Raw genomic sequence first — 17,951 nt, 5'->3', positions numbered from 1 at the left:
CATACGACTAAAGTGGATCATTCAAGGTATCAAACAACTTGTTACATTAAGAGCCCGACTTGATTCTCAGGTCAAAATGAATGTAACAAGTTACAGTGTGCAACTTTAGCAAAATTGTCACTTTTGTTGCCTTTATTCCCCTGTGCCCATTCTTGTTGCACAACGAGTGTTGTTGCCAAACAGCATTCTGCGTTCCTGAGGAGACACGCTAATGACTCACAGGAAAGGAAACAATAGGGGCCTGTTCTGTTAGGTGTCACCTCTGCCCTGCAGGAAGCCACTCAGGTGTTGTCCCAAAACGCAAACTTCAGAGGAGAAGTCGATTTTGAAGGGCAAATGGGTAACACTTGGGAGAGGGGCTGCTCCATTATTCAGGCAGAGAGGCTGGCACTTAAGACAGGCGAGGGAAACCCAGTTGCCAAACTGTTTTTCCAGGGATGTGTAGCCCCACCTATCCTAACCTCAGTTCTGGAATATTTTTGGGAAAGTTATAAATTCTGCAAGTATTTTTAGGAAGGGTTGAAAAGTAGTCCTTTTTACTTGCAGATTGTGCTGCCCTGAGAGCACAGCTCACGGCAAAACACTAGGAATCCCCACACGTCGAAAGAGGGGTCCTGCCATATTTGAAGTGGGCAGAATTTGCATCATAAGATGCCCAAATGTCACACTTTGCAGGGATTGGTCATCAGGTGGGAGGGAACCTGAAAGCCCATTGGCTATCAACCACATCGTGCTCTGAGGCTATTTTCTGAGCATAAGTCGGGCACCCCTGGTACCACGAACTCCGATCTCATCTTGACGAAGGATCGAGAATGGACTACCGTGCTGCACTGTGGAACCAGCAAAGAGAGGCTGCACCGGTGTGGACTGCTCCTGTTGAACCTAGTGCTAGCAAAGCGGATAGCCTCCTGTGTCCTGCTGCGGGAGAACTCATCTCCAGAGCCCAGACAAAGCCAAGAGATACCAAGGATCAGTGAACTGGCCTCCTATTCACAGCACTGGGGCTCAACAGCTGAGAAGCCTACTGGTACAGGTTGGTAGCCCAGAATCACCAACCGCCGCTGTGCAGCACCAGGGTCCAGGACCCGGTGTACAAAGTTGTACCCGAGTTCGCTGAACCCATGAGTGTGGTCGGAGTGCAGCTGAGACCCCCAGATGTTGAATTATCAAACCAGGAAGGATTGGCCCGTGACCCCGATACTCAGCGACAGGCAGGCAGGTGGCAACTGGACTTCTGTCAGCCACTAGAAGACTTCAAAGGATGTTGACCCTGGGACAAAGACGTCTCACCGCATTCGAGGAATGAGTAGTGGAACGAGTAGTATGGGTAGTAAGACATGTTGACTGTTTGAGAAGTTGGCCTGATATATGCTGTCCACTAGTTATAGTGGGCACCCTGTATCAGTCCAAACGGAGTGGTTCCGTCATGCTGCGGCCATTGGCGGCCGCTCCGACCGCGTGGCACTGATTCCCCGCCTGTGCGGGCGAACAATGCAAGTGGGAGGAGTCGTGACGGAACCACTCCGTCATGAGCACAGCGCGCCCGTGGCTCATGACGGAGTGGTTCCGTCACGAGCATGGCGGCGCCGCTAACACCCCGAACCCCCCCAGCCCCGCGGCAAAATTTGTGCCGCGGCAAAGGGGTTAAGAGCCCAAACCACAGCAAAGGCCTCCCTCTCAATGGCTGACCAACGTTTCTCTCTAGGGGTCAGCCTTCTGCTTATGAAAGCTACTGGCTGATCCTGACCTTCATCATTCAATTGTGACAGTACAGCCCCTACCCCCAATTCAGATGCATCTGTTTGGACAATGAACTTTTTGGAGTAGTCAGGACTCTGCAGAATGGGAGCAGTGCACATGGCCTGCTTCAGGTCATCAAATGCCTTTTGACAGCTAGCTGTCCCCTGAACCTTTTTGGGCATCTTTTTAGAAGTTAAGTCATTCAGGGGTGTCACTATTGATCTACAATGGTTGTACCTGGCCTCCACCTACAAGGTGGCCCAGGTACACAACCTGACTCTGCCCTATCTGGCACTTAGTAGCCTTGATAGTTAGGCCTGCTTTTTGCAGGGCCTCCAAAACATTCCTCAGGTGGACCAGGTGATCCTCCCAGGTAGAGCTAAAGACAGCAATATCATCTAGATATGCTGCACTAAAGACTTCCAGGCATGTAAGGACTTGATTCACCAACCTTTGGAAAGTGGCAGGTGCATTCTTCAAACCAAAGGTATTACCACAAACTGATAGTGCCCACTAGGGGTAGAAAATGCTGTCTTTGGCTTTGCATCATCAGCTAGTCTGATCTGCCAGTAGCCAGCTGTCAGGTCAAATGTGCTTAGAAACGTGGCTGAGGCCAAAGTATCTATTAGCTCATCTGCCCTGGGGATGGGATGGGCATCAGTCCTAGACTGCATTGAGACCCCTGTAGTCTACACAAAACCTCATTTCTCTCTTGCCATCTTTGGTGTAAGGTTTAGTTACCAGGACTACTGGACTAGCCCAAGGGCTAACTGAGGGTTCAATCACACCCAAATACAATATCTTTTGGACTTCTGTCCTTATACAGTCCCTGACATGGTCAGGTTGCCTGCAGATCTTATTCTTCACAGGTAGACTGTCCCCAGTGTCCACTTCATGAGTGCACAAGGTAGTCTGACTGGGAGTCAGAGAAAACATATGTCTAAACTGGCTGAAAAGTTTTCTGCAGTCAGTCTGCTGCTGGGCACTGAGGCTGCCTGCCAAGGCTACACCATCAACTGACCCATCATCAGGGTTCTGAGAAAGCAGGTCAGGGAGTGGGTCACTCTCTTCCTTCTGTCCTTCATCAGTAGCCATGAGCAAGCCCATGACTCCCCAAAGGTTTTATATGTGTGTGCAATGGTAGTGATATAGGTAGCCTATACCACAGTAAGGGGTGCAAGCACACCCTTAGCCAGGCTGCAGTAGCAGACCTGTGGTGCCATTTTGGAGTGCTTCCCAGGGGTGGCATAATACATGCTTCAGCCCCTGGTAGGCCTCTACCTATGCCCTAGGTACATAGTATACCATATACTAGGGGCTTATAAGGCACTCCAGAATCCAATTAGATATGTACCTAATGTACATGGAAACCATTTTAGAGAGGAAGCAGCTAGGCTGTGGTCCTGATTAGCAGGGCCACAGCCAGACGAAAAACAGTGAAACACCAGCAAAAAGTGGGGGTACCCATGTGAAGCAGATCCTACTCTCCTACACAACCCCCACCCCAAACGCAGGGACATTAAACTAACCTTGACCAGTTGAGTCTTATGTTGTAAGTGGAAATACCTAGAGAGTCCATCTGCATTGGCATGGTTACTCCCAGGTCTATGTTCCACTGTAAAGTCCATCTCCTGTAGGGAAATGGACCACCTAAGCCGTTTGGGGTTTTCACCCTTCATTTGTTTTAGCCATAAGAGGGGCTTATGGTCTGTCTGAACAAGGAAGTGAGTACCAAACAAGTATGGCCTCAACTTCTTAACCCCTTGCCTGCTCATGACGGAACCACTCTGTCATGAGCCACGGGCGCTGTGTGCTCATGACGGAGTGGTTCCGTCATCCTGCGGCCGTTGGCGGCCGCGCCGCCCACGTGGCACTGATTCCCCGCCTGTGCGGGCGAACAATGCAAGTGGGCAGAGTCATGACGGAACCACTCCGTCATGAGCACAGCGCGCCCGTGGCTCATGACGGAGTGGTTCCGTCACGAGCATGGCGTCGCCGCTATCACCCCGAACCCCCCCAGCCCCGCGGCAAAATTCGTGCCGCGGCAAAGGGGTTAAGAGCCCAAACCACAGCAAAGGCCTCCCTCTCAATGGCTGACCAACGTTTCTCTCTAGGGGTCAGCCTTCTGCTTATGAAAGCTACTGGCTGATCCTGACCTTCATCATTCAATTGTGACAGTACAGCCCCTACCCCCAATTCAGATGCATCTGTTTGGACAATGAACTTTTTGGAGTAGTCAGGACTCTGCAGAATGGGAGCAGTGCACATGGCCTGCTTCAGGTCATCAAATGCCTTTTGACAGCTAGCTGTCCCCTGAACCTTTTTGGGCATCTTTTTAGAAGTTAAGTCATTCAGGGGTGTCACTATTGATCTACAATGGTTGTACCTGGCCTCCACCTACAAGGTGGCCCAGGTACACAACCTGACTCTGCCCTATCTGGCACTTAGTAGCCTTGATAGTTAGGCCTGCTTTTTGCAGGGCCTCCAAAACATTCCTCAGGTGGACCAGGTGATCCTCCCAGGTAGAGCTAAAGACAGCAATATCATCTAGATATGCTGCACTAAAGACTTCCAGGCATGTAAGGACTTGATTCACCAACCTTTGGAAAGTGGCAGGTGCATTCTTCAAACCAAAGGTATTACCACAAACTGATAGTGCCCACTAGGGGTAGAAAATGCTGTCTTTGGCTTTGCATCATCAGCTAGTCTGATCTGCCAGTAGCCAGCTGTCAGGTCAAATGTGCTTAGAAACGTGGCTGAGGCCAAAGTATCTATTAGCTCATCTGCCCTGGGGATGGGATGGGCATCAGTCCTAGACTGCATTGAGACCCCTGTAGTCTACACAAAACCTCATTTCTCTCTTGCCATCTTTGGTGTGAGGTTTAGGTACCAGGACTACTGGACTAGCCCAAGGGCTAACTGAGGGTTCAATCACACCCAAATACAACATCTTTTGGACTTCTGTCCTTATACAGTCCCTGACATGGTCAGGTTGCCTGCAGATCTTATTCTTCACAGGTAGACTGTCCCCAGTGTCCACTTCATGAGTGCACAAGGTAGTCTGACTGGGAGTCAGAGAAAACATATGTCTAAACTGGCTGAGAAGTTTTCTGCAGTCAGTCTGCTGCTGGGCACTGAGGCTGCCTGCCAAGGCTACACCATCAACTGACCCATCATCAGGGTTCTGAGAAAGCAGGTCAGGGAGTGGGTCACTCTCTTCCTTCTGTCCTTCATCAGTAGCCATGAGCAAGCCCATGACTCCCCAAAGGTTTTATATGTGTGTGCAATGGTAGTGATATAGGTAGCCTATACCACAGTAAGGGGTGCAAGCACACCCTTAGCCAGGCTGCAGTAGCAGACCTGTGGTGCCATTTTGGAGTGCTTCCCAGGGGTGGCAAAATACATGCTTCAGCCCCTGGTAGGCCTCTGAGGTACCTATGCCCTAGGTACATAGTATACCATATACTAGGGGCTTATAAGGCACTCCAGAATCCAATTAGATATGTACCTAATGTACATGGAAACCATTTTAGAGAGGAAGCAGCTAGGCTGTGGTCCTGATTAGCAGGGCCACAGCCAGACGAAAAACAGTGAAACACCAGCAAAAAGTGGGGGTACCCATGTGAAGCAGATCCTACTCTCCTACACCACCCCCACCCCAAACGCAGGGACATTAAACTAACCTTGACCAGTTGAGTCTTCATGTTCTAAGTGGAAATACCTAGAGAGTCCATCTGCATTGGCATGGTTACTCCCAGGTCTATGTTCCACTGTAAAGTCCATCTCCTGTAGGGAAATGGACCACCTAAGCCGTTTGGGGTTTTCACCCTTCATTTGTTTTAGCCATAAGAGGGGCTTATGGTCTGTCTGAACAAGGAAGTGAGTACCAAACAAGTATGGCCTCAACTTCTTAACCCCTTGCCTGCTCATGACGGAACCACTCCGTCATGAGCCACGGGCGCCGTGTGCTCATGACGGAGTGGTTCCGTCATGCTGCGGCCGTTGGCGGCCGCTCCGCCCACGTGGCACTGATTCCCCGCCTGTGCGGGCGAACAATGCAAGTGGGCGGAGTCATGACGGAACCACTCCGTCATGAGCACAGCGCGCCCGTGGCTCATGACGGAGTGGTTCCGTCACGAGCATGGCGGCGCCGCTAACACCCCGAACCCCCCCAGCCCCGCGGCAAAATTCGTGCCACGGCACAGGGGTTAAGAGCCCAAACCACAGCAAAGGCCTCCCTCTCAATGGCTGACCAACGTTTCTCTCTAGGGGTCAGCCTTCTGCTTATGAAAGCTACTGGCTGATCCTGACCTTCATCATTCAATTGTGACAGTACAGCCCCTACCCCCAATTCAGATGCATCTGTTTGGACAATGAACTTTTTGGAGTAGTCAGGACTCTGCAGAATTGGAGCAGTGCACATGGCCTGCTTCAGGTAATCAAATGCCTTTTGACAGCTAGCTGTCCCCTGAACCTTTTTGGGCATCTTTTTAGAAGTTAAGTCATTCAGGGGTGTCACTATTGATCTGCAATGGTTGTACCTGGCCTCCACCTACAAGGTGGCCCAGGTACACAACCTGACTCTGCCCTATCTGGCACTTAGTAGCCTTGATAGTTAGGCCTGCTTTTTGCAGGGCCTCCAAAACATTCCTCAGGTGGACCAGGTGATCCTCCCAGGTAGAGCTAAAGACAGCAATATCATCTAGATATGCTGCACTAAAGACTTCCAGGCATGTAAGGACTTGATTCACCAACCTTTGGAAAGTGGCAGGTGCATTCTTCAAACCAAAGGTATTACCACAAACTGATAGTGCCCACTAGGGGTAGAAAATGCTGTCTTTGGCTTTGCATCATCAGCTAGTCTGATCTGCCAGTAGCCAGCTGTCAGGTCAAATGTGCTTAGAAACGTGGCTGAGGCCAAAGTATCTATTAGCTCATCTGCCCTGGGGATGGGATGGGCATCAGTCCTAGACTGCATTGAGACCCCTGTAGTCTACACAAAACCTCATTTCTCTCTTGCCATCTTTGGTGTGAGGTTTAGGTACCAGGACTACTGGACTAGCCCAAGGGCTAACTGAGGGTTCAATCACACCCAAATACAACATCTTTTGGACTTCTGTCCTTATACAGTCCCTGACATGGTCAGGTTGCCTGCAGATCTTATTCTTCACAGGTAGACTGTCCCCAGTGTCCACTTCATGAGTGCACAAGGTAGTCTGACTGGGAGTCAGAGAAAACATATGTCTAAACTGGCTGAGAAGTTTTCTGCAGTCAGTCTGCTGCTGGGCACTGAGGCTGCCTGCCAAGGCTACACCATCAACTGACCCATCATCAGGGTTCTGAGAAAGCAGGTCAGGGAGTGGGTCACTCTCTTCCTTCTGTCCTTCATCAGTAGCCATGAGCAAGCCCATGTCTGCCCTGTCAACATATGGTTTAAGTCTGTTGACATGAGGTACCCTGTGGGGACTCCTAGGGGTTCCAAGGTCTACCAAGTAGGTAACCTCCCCTTTCTGTTCAACAATTGTATGGGGACCACTCCATTTGTCCAGGAGGGCTGCTGGGGCCATAGGCTCCAACACCCACACTTTCTGTCCTGGCTGTTAAACAGTCAGTACAGCCTTTTGGTCATGCCAGGCTTTTTGGAGTTCCTGGCTAGCCTCAAAGGTTTTTGTTTGCCTTTTTCATGTACTCAACCATCCTGGAGCGGAGACCAAGTACATAGTCCACTATGTCTTGCTTTGGGGGCTTGAGAGGTAACTCCCATCCTTCCTTCACCAAACACAATGGACCCCTGACAGGGTGTCCAAACAAAAGTTCAAAAGGGATGTAGCCAACCCCTTTTCAGGCACCTCCCTGTATGCAAATAAAAGGCAGGGCAAGAGTAGGTCCCATTTTTGCCTAAGCTTCTCTGAGAGTCCTGTAATCATGCCCTTTAAGGTTTTGTTGAACCTTTCAACTAAACCATTGCGTTGTGGGTGATAGGGTGTGGTGAACTTGTAGTTCACTCCACACTCCTTCCACATAGCAGTCAAGTAACTAGACATGAAGTTTGCACCCCTGTCAGATATTACCTCCTTAGGAAAGCATACTCTTGAGAACACACTCAAGAGAGCTCTTGCCACCACATGTGCTGTAGTGGTCCTTAGGGGAATTGCCTCTGGGTACCTGGTGGCATGATCCACCACCACCAGTATAAATCTGTGCCCAGATGCTGTTTGGGGATCCATGGGACCAACAATGTCAAACCCTACCCTTTCAAAGGGCACCCCCACCACAGGTAGTGGTATCAGGGGGGCCTTTGTAGTGCCATCTGCTTTGCCACTGGCTTGGCAGGTTACACAGGAGCGACAAAACTCCTTTGTGTCTTCAGACATGTGTGGCCAGTGAAAGTGAGGGACAATTCTGTCCCATGTCTTGTTCTTGCCCAGGTGTCCTACGAGGGGAATATCATGGGCTAGTGTTAATAGGAAGCCCCTAAACTTCAGAGGTATAACCAACCTCCTGGATGCACCAGGCTTGGGGTCTATACTCTCTGAGTAAAGGAGTCCATCATCCCAATAAACTTTATGGGTGCCACTAGCATTCCCAGCAGCCTCATCAGCAGCTTGCTTTCTGAGGGGTTCAAGAGAGGGGCAGGTTTTCTGCTCCTGGCTGAGATCAGACCTGGAAGGGCCCCCTGTCCCCAAGAACTCAACCTGGTCAGGTTCAAGCTCCTCTGGGACAGTTCCTTCTTCAGGCTCAAGATCATCTCCTTGAGGATACTGGTCAGCATTCTGAGTCAGGTGGGAAGGCTCTGCCTTAACCCTACTGCTCCTCCTCTTGTGAGGCACCTGGTCCATTATTCCAGAATCCAGGGCCTGTCCAGCTTTAGACATTTTGGCCTGTGACCTAGTCACAGCAAAGACATGAGAAGGGATCCCTAACATTTCTGCATGTGTCCTGAGCTCCACTTCAGCCCAAGCTGAAGTCTCTAGATCATTGCCAAGCAAGCACTGTACTGGTAGATCTGCACTTACCACAACCTTCTTAAGGCCAGTTACCCCTCCCCAGGAGAAGTGAACAACTGACAGAGATTGGTCCATTCTGACATTGCTAGCATTGGTCACTTGGTACATAGGCTGTTGTCTGTATTTGCCCGGGTTACTGGGACTCACAAAGGGGGACATATCCATGCCGTCATCACAGACAAGCACAGCCTGAGTTGGAACTCTGACTAGGTCAGAGTCCATCTCAGAACCCAGGGTCAACCCTACTACGCCCTTATTCTGAACACTGCCACCACCTATTGTAGCTGTACTAGGGGGAACAGTTGCCTTAGGGGCAATGGTGGCTGGAGTAGATTCTTTGGACTTGGTGCAGTCACTTGTCCACTGAGTTTTCTGTTTACAGATTTTGCACCAAGGTTTCTTTTGGCCTTTACCCTTACTTGACTGTGACTCCCCAAAGGTTTTATATGTGTGTGCAATGGTAGTGATATAGGTAGCCTATACCACAGTAAGGGGTGCAAGCACACCCTTAGCCAGGCTGCAGTAGCAGACCTGTGGTGCCATTTTGGAGTGCTTCCCAGGGGTGGCATAATACATGCTTCAGCCCCTGGTAGGCCTCTGAGGTACCTATGCCCTAGGTACATAGTATGCCATATACTAGGGGCTTATAATGCACCCCAGAATCCAATTAGATATGTACCTAATGTACATGGAAACCATTTTAGAGAGGAAGCAGCTAGGCTGTGGTCCTGATTAGCAGGGCCACAGCCAGACTAAGGTCGAAAAATGGTGAAACACCAGCAAAAAGTGGGGGTACCCATGTGAAGCAGATCCTACTCTCCTACAGACTGCATTTCATTCACAGGATTCTTTGAGCATCTTCAGCATCAAGACCACTTCCGTAGGAATGTCCTGCAAAGGATAAAAGGGCCTGCCACTTACTGAAGACTGCTTCACCTGTTGAGGTAACTGTTTCTGAGGACCAGCATTGACCACATCTCATCCACAGCATTCGTTGAGCATCTTCAGCATTCATCTCTTGTATCAGAACCACTTCAGCACGAAAGCCCTGCAAAGGATAAGAGTGCCCGGCAAGACTGAAGATTGCTTCACCTACTGAGGTAACTGTTTCTGAGGACCAGCATTGACCACATATCATCCACAGCATTCGTTGAGCATCTTCAGCATTCATCTCTTGCATCAGAACCACTTCTGCACGAAAGCCCTGCAAAGGATAAGAGTGCCCGGCAAGACTGAAGATTGCTTCACCTGCTGAGGTAACTGTTTCTGAGGACCTTGCTGGTCCCCCTGACTGACTCTCAAATGAATTTGGTTACCTGCAGTGACTCCAAGTACCTGCATTACAACTAGCCAAATGTATTTAGTGAAAATGTTTGTGTTGAATTTGACAATGCTTGTTCGCGATTGAGTGAAAATGGTTTGATGTGCTATACCTTGTAAGTTCTATATCTCCGTAACCCTCTGGTGGATCTTAATTTTCTGTGTCTAAAAATACATTTTAATACAGTCTATTTGTATAAATTGGTGTTGGATTTCTTGAGTGTCTTCGATTTCTTCAATTGTTTTGGTGCTCTTTGCATGCTTTACACTTGTTCCTTTGTGTAAGCCTTGCAGCTCATAGCAACAGCTACCCAGGCTTCAGCTGAATGTTTGGCAAACAAAACCTACTGGACCTAAAGGGGTTGGTAAGTTTGTTACACCGTGAGGTCGCAAATGGTACCATTTAATACACCCCATTTTCTCACATTGGTGCCTAGATATGGGATCCAGAAATTGTGTTAAGCAGCATCCTACAATGTTGAAGTCTGAGATAACCAAGAATCTGCCAGAGTGGACACCTAGAAAAACATCCTTGTGTTTCCTAAGCAGTTACAATCTTCCACAGTCTAGAGAGACGTTGTTGCCAAGGAGTTGCTGAACTTTTAAAGGAGGTTTTAAAGGTTGTGACCAAGTTTCCAAAGTTTTGATAAGTTTGAAAAAGTTCAAAAAGTTTTTGAACATTTCCTGGAAGTCAATGTGAGCAAGGAGAACATGGCTCTTGACATGGCCAATCTGTCCACCCTCAAAAGGAAGGATCTGAGCGATTTGTTTAAGGACAGGAGGATCACAGTGGGAAACAAGGCAAAGAAAGATGCTCTGGTGAAGACCCTCAAGGCTTAGGAGAACACCCACAGAGATCCACCAGCACTGGATAAGGAGATACCCCAAAGTAGTGGGAAAAAGTAAGGGAGGAGGAGGAGAATGTCATCCTCCCCAACACGAGATCAAGAGTGCACTCTACGCAAGCAGTGTGGAGAGTTCACACTGCAGCAGGAGATCCCTTCATGAGGAAGTGGCAGCCCTGGAGCTGCTGGAGAGAGCTTTGGTACAAAGGAAGCTGGCCCTTGAAGAATGAAGAGAGAGACTGAGCCTAGGGCCCAGAGATGTTGGTGGCAGCAATAGAGAAACTGAGATATCTAGCAGGGGTGCCCATGTCAGGTTGCCCAAGGGGGTTGTCCCTAGCTATGTACCAGGAGATGACATAAACAAGTGGCTGGCCTTATATGAGTGAGAGAGCTCTCAAAATGAGGAAGGTGGGTACACAACACTGAGGGACACTACTATGGTAGTTAGTGCCAGTAGTTGGTAGGGATAGACTGCTTATACTTGAGGATGAGGTAGCAGAATCCTATATACATGAAGTCAGTACATTTTGAGTCGTTTAGCCTCTTGAGGGGTACAGACACAAGCTTAGAATATCACGCAAGGGGGCAACACAGATATGGGTGGACTTTGTAAATGCATCAGTAAAGGCATTGGATTGTTGGATAAAAGTTAACCAGGCGAATACCTATGACGGGCTCTATAAGTTGTTGGTCCAGGAGCACATCCTTACAAATGCCCCTCAAAAGTTACACAACATCTAGTGGACTCAAAGCTAACTAGCCCACAGAGATGGTCAAGATAGCTGAAGAGTGGATTAGGGCAAGAGTACCCAAGAAGGTCCAGGGGGTTATCCCAAGAAGGGTGGGTTAGGCCCACAGAAAGGAAAGCAGGGAGGCAGTAGATCTACCAAGGAGGCTCCCTCAGAACACCAGAACCCTAAGGAGGGGGGCCAAGGCCCGGTCCCCCTCTAGCAAGCAGAACGGTGGGTGCCCAGGGTTAAAGAAACTCTTTAAAAGATGTTGTGTTTTGACTGCCAGCAGCCAAGGCACCACTGAGGGGATGCAGCATGCTCTGGGAAAGTGGTTACCACTGGGGTCACTAGTGTAGCCTTTGAGGACCACACCTCAGATGAGGAGGTCCTAGTAGGTTTCAACTGTGAAAAGGGTCCAGATGGTAAGCTAGTGATACATGAGGGTGTGAGTAGCACTTCCACCACCTCAAGGTAACTAGAATCCCATACGCTAACCTGAGAGAGACAGGTGCAGTCACATCTTAGTGGTGGACAGGTTAGTGTCCCCAGACCTGTATCTGACAAGAGAGGTAAGAAGAGTAAGGACAACCCCAGGGGAGGTCATACAACACCTTATGCCCTTAACATCTCTAGAGGTAGGGGAAACCCTTAGCTGGCATAGAATGGTAGTCAGTAATGGACCCCCTAGATTGCCTCCTAGGCAATGACGTCCCAAAGCTTGGTTTGGGCACAGATGGGACAGCCGCCCAGAGTGCTGACAGTCCCAAGAATCCTGGAGGTTCTGTATCTAAGTTAGAAAACATAGGTCCCAGAGAAGAGGTATGGGTGGGAAAGAAAGGGCATGCTTAGAGAGCCTGGGTACCCCAAGACTGGCCCTGGGAAGGCCTCTCCTGACTCCAAAGAAGTCCTGGAGCGCCAAGCCACTGCCCCCATTCAGAAGGAGAGTGAAAGGAGGTTGTCTCCCACTTGAGGTGGCAAGAGCTCAGGGTGTGGTTCTGGGCACTGACAGCTGTCCGTAGCCTCTGTTGGGTGCTTGCCTTTGTGGCAGCACTATCCTTGGCATGGGGATTCAGGCCCCATAGTAGGGAGTAAGGTAGGCCCCCTGCCCCTTTTGTTCATGGTGGGGTTACTAAAGTGTTGGGTGACCTCTTTGGGGCAGCTAGGTGTTGCCCCAGCTAAGGTAGGTCTAGGTGAGGTGGGTACCTCCCAGTCTCAAGAAGAGCGTAGCTAAAAGGTTGGCAGAGGCACAGTCCCAGCCAAGGCCCAATTTAGGCTGGGGCCTGTCTTAGTTGAGGGAATGACCCTGGCAGAAGAATGTAAGGCAGAGTATGCCCTGCATTGGTCAGCCAGTTTCCCTACACCCTTCCTCGCTGAATAGTCAAGGAGATTTACCAAATGTCTGGTTGAGTTCTCCTGGCCATATTAGGTAGGGTGGGGTGGACAGGAGTGGTGGGGCGGGGAAGGGTTGTGTAAGGAAACAGGCTTTTTTGCCTGTTTCAATTTTTGCCACATTTCGACTAATAGCTACTGGTGTAATGGCTCTAAAATGCCCTGGCCGCTGCTAAACAGTACTCAGTGCATGTGCTCTAACCCTTAACATGGTATATGTTTGATTGGTTTGTTCCCAGTTGGCATAGCCCAACTTACTTGTAAGTCTCTAGTATATGCTCCCAGGGTTGCATAGGGCCCTTAGGTTGAGATGTCTTTCATGAACTGCAACACTAGCTGTCCCACCACGAGTACAACACCCCTGCAAACTGGAAAGGCAGTTTTAAACTGCTAACTCTTACATTTATCAAAAGGGAAGGCTTGGGCTTTGCCATTACCTTAAATGGCAAACTAGTCCCCCCTAAGGTATGCCTAACGAGCCATAAGACAGTTTGATGGATGTTAAAAAGTGGAGCAGGTACTTTACCATCAAGAAAAACCCTAAATTGTCGTGTTTACTGTGGAAAGTCTAGTAGCTCTATTAGCAAGTACAGAGTTGCAGGCTGACACCTCAGCTCAGCCTTCTTCTGAATGGGACAACTAAAGTAGGTAGTGTGAGGTATCATAAGAATCAGTGCCTTAAATCAGATTTAATGTTTACATTGAATTTAATGTCACTGATGGGCAAAGTGCATCTTTAGAAGTTGCCACTTTAGTTGGCCAAGATTTCCAGTGCCCGTTTGCTGTTGTACACAAGGTTTGTCCTGTAGACTGCTTTCTCGCTTTCTGGGGAGACATGCTAACAACTCCCAGGAAAGGTAACAATATAAGCCTACATGGGAGAGAGGTATTACCTCTCTCGTCGGAAGCCACTCATTGTTAGCTCAAAGGAGAAGCCACCTGGGCCTCCACAAGTAGCTGCTTCAGTGACACCTCCGCCAAGACATTCTAGCTCTTGGTGCAGACATACCAGGCCTTATCATAGGCCTAGGACATGGTATTACCATCACCAATATCGCTCCAGGTCTCCCAACCTCTCCTTAAAGACTTAAAACTAGATTCAACATTCTGATCGAGGTCTACATGGTTTTATCACATGATCCCATCCACTCGCTGTTACTCACCTACACTTACAGAATCTTCTCCAATGATTATATCTCTTGTGGATGACCTCAGTACCTTCCATTGGGTCCTTTTAAGAGGTGCCAACAAGTTGAATAGCTCTATTCTGACAACTACAGCCTCAACGTCTCTAATTTCTGAGACGTTGCTAAAATGGTTCATCTCAAGGCGTCATTGGACCTTCCATTGATCTTTTCTTGACTTCGGCTTCTGTCAAGGTGGCTCTTTCTCTTCTACAGAACAAATACAGACCTCCTGACCAGGATCCCTTGTTCCTTTGCTCATATCTTTCACCTGACTCTGATATTCTCAGCTGCTCACTAACTTCACGCCACAGCTCCATCCTGTACACTTCCTCCTGACAAGGAGAGCAAACAAATATTTTCAGTAGGAAGAAAAGTATGTGGAACATCCGCCACCACTATGAAATCATCAAGAACTTCTGCGCTCCTAGGGAGATATGATAGGTCACATTGGGACTCACAACAGTTCATGGATGACCTACCAAGAGGCAGACGTGAAGACTTCAAAGAGGTCATAAATGAAAGAATGATGGTTTCCAACCAAGTTATCCATGCTGCAGCAGATACATCCCTTCCAGCAGTCCATAGATACTGTCATGCATTTGCTTTATTTTGCTCTTCTTGTCTCAAAATCACAGGACTTAAACCTGAAGCACAACACAAGATTTGGAATCTACTGCTTTCAGGGAACACATTGTTTGGATCTCATGCTGATGACAAGATGTCTTGCGTAAAAACAGGACTAGATACTCTGCTTGGGGTCAGAAGAGAGAAGAGAGAGGAAAACAGGAAACCGTCCTTTAAACCCTACGACTGACGATGATGCCCTCCAAGAGCTCAAACATCTGGTTACTGAAAGAAAAAGATGACAAGACTTTTATTGGCAATAAGCATGGGATTTAATAAGCTATACGTCACTTATTTATCCTTTTAAAAGCATTGTGTGCAAAGGTTCACAACCGTCTACATGCTCCCTTTGATAGGCAATACACATTCTGATGGGAGTAGGTGTGAAGTCAGAAAGGGGTAGGAGGAGCATTCTCCACTATGTGTTTAAGTTTCACATTAATTTTACTATTTGGATTGTGCTGAGAAATGGATCCAATCCAGTTGCAACATCTAATAATCAGTCAAGATGCATGGGTCCTGGCTCTACGCAATGTATACATTCCGCCAGGGAAGTCTAGAAAGTATTCAGCAATGGTAAAGCTCTTAAGTTCTCATATTACCAACGTCAGTAAGGGGAACTCTATCCAGTCAATTAATGCCAGTAGAAAGTACCGCCCTCACTTTACTCTACTGTGCGGGGACTTCAGTACAAAACCAGATGCATCCATGCTCGATCAAGCCAAGCTGCAAGCATGGAGGTCCCTCCTATTACCTTGGTTCCTGACCCTCGGATCCACCAGAAGCTGTCAGGAGTTCAACACCCTCCTGCTCCAGAACTACCTCTTTACACTTATCGGCTGCACCCCTTCAGACCATCCTGCTCAATATACCTTTAAGTCTGGTAATCGAGAGAGCCTAATAGATTATTAGGGCTCCCGGTTTTATGGTATTTTTGTTTTTTTACATTTCTGTCTGTATTTATCCATATTTATTTTTTGCTACTTTTATCTGTATTTATCCATATTTATTTGGGGTTTTGTGAAATATGGCTGTCAAATTAGGATATTTCTGCATTTATTTAACTGATAAATATGCATTCATGCTTGAATGTCTGTCAGGTTTCAATGCTATGAACACCCCAGAATATAAATCAATGCACTTATATGAAGATTTGCAAATTTCAGTATCAACCTTGTGCATATTTACTGCTTTTGAAGCCTCGTTAGTAAAATTCTTTTCTTTATCAACCCCCTTACTTATCACTCCACAAAGCTATTGGCCTGGCAATCATAGAAGACAGTATTTAGGATCACTCACAGTGGCGGCATGTAGGTTTTGGAGAGAGTGGGTGGACGGGACACACTCTCATGCACACGCACACATACACATAACACTTAAAGCAATGTATTCACACGCACGCACCCACGCACACAAACACATTAATTCACAAAATTCTTCAGCAAACATTCAAACATACACGCACGTACACAAACACATCCATTCCCAACACTCTTCACCAAACATTCATACATACATGCACGCACGCACACAGACACATCCATTCCCAACACTCTTCACCAAACATTCATACATACATACATGCACGCACGCACACAGACATATCCATTCACAACACTCTTCAATAAACATTCATACATACACGCATGTACGCACCAAACAGTTTAAAACAAAAACAAGCACTTAACCTAAGGTTAGCCAATGAATGAAGGCAGCAGTCCCAACGTCATCACAGAGTGGGATGGGGTCAGTGAGACTGTTTACCCCACCCCACTCTGTAATTAAGTGTCACTGATTGACACTCGACCCTGGGCACTTCATGGCTTAAAACTGCAGCTCCTAGGTGCTAGGCAATCAGTGACGCTACCCCTAAACACTGAGGCGAGGGCCTCAGGGACCTTTGCTAAGCTGAGGACGTCACGCCCACAGGAGCTGTGCCTTCCTCATCCCAGAAAAGTTCAGCTCAGGCAGCCAGGAGCCTGTGCTAAATGCGCATGTCTGGCTCCTGGCTGCTTGAACTGAAAGTGAACAGTGTCTGTCAGCTGACCTTTGTGCAGCCTGATAGACACTGTTCATGAGAGGCGACAGGTGGAGGGCATGGCCCCTCGGCCCCAATAGACCGGCCGCTCCTGCTCAAAAAGCAAACCATTTTCTATTTTTATCCACATTTAAAAATGAATATTGACAGGAAAATAAATGTTTTTCTGTCTGTATTTATCTGTAAAAATCAGTAAAAACGGAAAATAGGGACCGTTATAGAATAACTAGGAGAATTGACAGCGACCACGACCCATTAATTGTTAACTCTCACATATCCCTTTCTAATCATATCTCCTGGGATTTTCCTGTGCAGAAAGGCTGCGGGTAAACTATTAGTAAAGTTCAGCAGAAAAAAGCTCATCTGGTATACGAAATGCAACAGAAATATAATACAGCATGGCTAATCGCACCTGTCGGGATCAAGTTTACAGGGAAATCCTCAATGAGAAGGAAACCGCTAGTCTAACCACCACTGAGAAATTCAACACATTGATGAGAGCAACTCAATCTATGGCTGATGGTGCAGCATGGCTTAAACGCCATGCCAGGGTTCCCTTACCGACAAGCAAAATAGATGGGTGCAATGGCGAATGCGCAAAACTGAAGCAGGCCCTCTCAGAAGCCCTAGCATCCAAAAATCATAGGGAAGAAGGGGAAGCTTGCCTGAAATCACTACAGCACGAATATAAGCACCAAATTAAATTACATGTCCATATGGGAGCCTGGGCTGCCCTTGAAAAGGTGCTTAGAGAAAAGGACAACAAGACTTTTTGAAACTAGGTTAACTGGGGCTGCGAGGGCCCATCAAGAATTCTGGATCCAGTAATCACCTCCGCCATATGGGTCAATAATTTTGGGGAAATATACAAAACACCAGCATCTAATATGGATATAGTACCAATACCTCCTGTTCTGGTCAAAGCAAGGACAGTTTCCTATTAGACAGATCTTCATCCATGTTTGCAGTAATCTCCAACAGTAGGAAATAGGTGAACAAATTCTCAGAAGAGAAAAAAAGCCTAATGAGGCATCCGGCCCTAACTGCGTGCCAAGCGACACCTTTTGCAA

Source organism: Triturus cristatus, chromosome 4_2 (genome assembly GCF_964204655.1).
Source record: "Triturus cristatus chromosome 4_2, aTriCri1.1, whole genome shotgun sequence".
NCBI lineage: Eukaryota > Metazoa > Chordata > Amphibia > Caudata > Salamandridae > Triturus > Triturus cristatus.
Note: the sequence above shows the minus strand (reverse complement) of the source record.